This window comes from Nannospalax galili, unplaced genomic scaffold, assembly GCF_000622305.1.
Source record: "Nannospalax galili isolate Female #2095 unplaced genomic scaffold, S.galili_v1.0 scaffold632, whole genome shotgun sequence".
Lineage (NCBI taxonomy): Eukaryota > Metazoa > Chordata > Mammalia > Rodentia > Spalacidae > Nannospalax > Nannospalax galili.
In genome coordinates, this window is record NW_008332816.1 from 1,614,973 (window position 1) to 1,618,663 (window position 3,691).

Consider the following 3,691-nt stretch of genomic DNA (forward strand, 5'->3'; position numbering starts at 1 on the left):
CATCTTTACTTAACAGGAAACTTCTGGTCATTCATTATTACATATGATGTGTATTTCAGTCTTACTTGTATAGATTTTATCCAGATATAGGAAGTTCTGACATAATATTTTACTGTGAATATTCATCATGAGTGGGTGTGAGACAATGACAAGTGGTGTCCCTACATCTACACGCATCTCTCCATCATGCCTGTTTTTATTTTACCTCTTGGCTTTGATATATGATATGAATTGGTTTTCAAAATATTGAAGCATGTTGATTTACCCGGGTAAATACTACTTGGCGATGCTGTATAAATCCTTTAACACACAACTGGTTTAAATTTGCATGAATAATAATACAGTATATTCTTATAAGAGCACATTAAAGCATTTTCTTTGTTGTTCAAATATCATAGACTGTATTTATACAAAATCCACGGACACAGTTACAAAGGTGGTGTGATCTTGTAGGACCATGAGTATATGTGTGGTCTGTTGTTGACTAGAAGTTCATTATATGTTGCAAAACAGGTGGGTTAAATTATTTTCATCTGCATTTATGAGAGCTATTGGCTCATTCTTTCTTCTACATATGACTTTGCATGTTGTGTTAGAATGATGCTGATGTTAGGATGATACCGGTCTCATGGCATGTGTTATACATACATCCCTACTATATGTGAGTGTTCTCCTGTCTGGCTGGGTTTCACTCTCGCCTTCTCCATGGGATGGTTGACAAGAACTTTAAACTGGTTGAGCAACTTATATGCGACTTCCCCTGAAGCCCAGCTCAAGTGAGATGAAGGCCAGCTGTGATGTTGCCTCTCCTCATTGATAGAAAATGGCAAGGAGGTCTGTGGTGCATGTGTGCCAGAGACCCCTGCCCGGGACAAGCACAGGCAGATGGAGTCCGATACCACTTGAGATAGGACTGAGGGAGACAGAAAGCCTGAGAGAGCAGATGGAGACATGGACAAGTAGGAAGTGCTATGGGCTTGAGAATCTCAGCTCCTTCCGGGCTAGGAGGTGGGTGAGACTGGGAGACTCCAACTTGCACACTAGTTTATCATCTAAGTCTACAGAAAGCCTCCTATCTCAGCACAAGTGGCTGCCCAGGCAAATCCTGAGGAAACATGCAGAATTCTTTCACTCTAAACATACACCATCACACATCCATGGATATGGAAATCCAGAGACAGAGATAGGCTACAGAAAACACCAGAATCTCATTTCTCCATCCATCTGCAACGAAAAGCAGAATTAGTAAAACATCCCTTTCTCATGGCCGTTCCTGGGCAGTATGTGCCCAGTGTGACACTCACATGGAAACTGACACTCACACAGAGGCAGGTGCTTCTGGGTGTTCAGAGGAGAGAATAAGCTCTACCTACAGACAGGTGGCTCAGTGCTCACAGTGTGTAGCAGAGAGTGAGGTGAGCTATCCTGATGTCCAACTGAAAACTGGGGCCAGTGTGACAGCTTCCCTCCATGACCTGGAGTCCTGACCTCCCTTCTCCCGACCAGGAGGAGGGCAAGGGTGACAGCTTCCCTCCCTGACCTGGAGTCCTGACCTCCCTTCTCCCGACCAGGAGGAGGGCAAGGGTGACAGCTTCCCTCCCTGACCTGGAGTCCTGACCTCCCTTCTCCCCACCAAGAGGAAGACACCTTCTGTTACCTTTGGTGGCTGTCAATTCTGTGGCCCTAAGCTTTAGTCTCTGTTCGTGCACATGGAGTTTCTGCTTTTGGGAAATGTTCCCTTTCCTGTGTTTTTCTGGGAAGACACCTTCTGTTACCTCTGGTGGCTGTCAATTCTGTGGCCCTAAGCTTTAGTCTCTGTTCATGCACATGGAGTTTCTGCTTTTGGGAAATGTTCCCTTTCCTGTGTTTTTCTGCACCTTCCGTAACCTCTGGTGGCTGTCAATCCAGTGGCCCTAAGCTTTAGTCTCTGTTCATGGACATGGAGTAAATGCTTCTGGGAAACGTTCCCTTTCCTGTGTTTTTCTGCTCACAATGGTGATGGCAGTCACAGTTTAGTCATACTACATGGACTGTCTCAACGTGATTAGAGCAGAGAAGCCCCTACACTCAGCTCCAGATCCACCAACACAATACACTCTCCTATTCCAACCCCATGTTGTACCTAGTCTGATAAAATGAACAATTCTGACTAGTTTCTGTTACCAACACCCTGAACCCGAAACAAAGCTGAAGACTGACTTGAAATGAGCTAGCCAGGAGGATGTGCAGGGTCTGAGAGAAGAATCTAATGCTCAGGCTGGCACATGCGGTGGCGCATGAGGAGGCATTAAGTGGAAATCCATACCTTCCAGGCATGAGAATTCTGACCAAGGAAAGAGTAGAACTGAGGGGTAGGGATGTCTGAGAATGTCCTTTCTAAGGAGGTGTTGGACTGGTTTATGTTGGTACGATATGTGTGGTACCGACAGGACTCACTTCAGTTAGCGAACACAAACCCCAGAGCCATGAGAGAATGTGTCCTTGCCTCTCTCCGTGTCTCCTCTTGGCTCCTCACCAGGACAGAAGCTCCACTGAGCTGCACAGTCAGGCGCTCAGTGTGTCTCCTCTGCCCTGCGTCCTGCCTGAAGCATCAACCCCCATCTTCCCCCTGAGGGACATGTTCTCTGGGCAAGCCAAGGCCTGTGTTTTCCTGAACTCTCAGCACCTGTAATTATGTACAGTGGTGCTGCATAGGATTGGGGCAAGTAGCAGGTTCTGTTACGAGTGAGAGGCTCCTAAGGGTGCATTTTCCCTGATGATCTGAAGGAAGTTTAATGTTGCTTGGGGAAAATATTTTCTGCAGTGGTGTAACTGCCAAAACGTTGGGTACGTAAGTAATATTAACTAAACTCATTGATTCACTAAGGAATAATCAGGTAAAATTGTTTCATTCACAAAACTTTAAAAAAATTTTATAACCACATGATTAGAAGAAGCACTTCATTACAGCTTTAGCATATTGAGTAACACTTTCTAGAGCAATGATACATCTCTTTAAACAGTGGGTATAAATTTTAGGTTCACAGTTTAATTAACATGGTTATACAATATTCAACTCAGTATAAACCCTGTAAGATATAAAATTGAATGTGTTTTTACCCGTTAGTGAAGATTTCCATTTTATTTTATTTAATTAGAAGAAGCATTTCATTAAAACAGCATTAACCTATTCAATAACATTTTTCTGAGCTAGGGTATATCTCTTTGAAAATTGGCTGTACATTTTTAGGTTTACAGATACGCTTATACAATCTTTTACTCATTATAAACTCTATGACATAAAATTAAATGAGGTTCCAACATTTAAAAAAGATCTCCACCTCATTGTCAAAACACACAGTTTCATACAGAAAAATTCATTTTAAGGCAATTGACATTGAGACGTTTTCACATGCATTTCTAAACTCTATATAAATGACTATTGCTGGTCGTAGTCGCCCACCTTCTGAGCTCCTCGGCATCTGAGCATGTATACAAACTCATCAGGTAGACAGCCTTCCTCTCCCACTAGAGCCTCCATACTCTGCCATCGCTGCCACTGCCCACTGTGCTGTCAGCATCCCGATCAATTCCCCCCTATCTGCCCTTCTGGTAAATCTAGTCAGCCAGAGGTCCCTGTTCCAGGAGGATCAGCTGTTCCTCATCTACGGCAATCTATTGTCAATATTCCTTTGGATAGAATTGGGGTCTG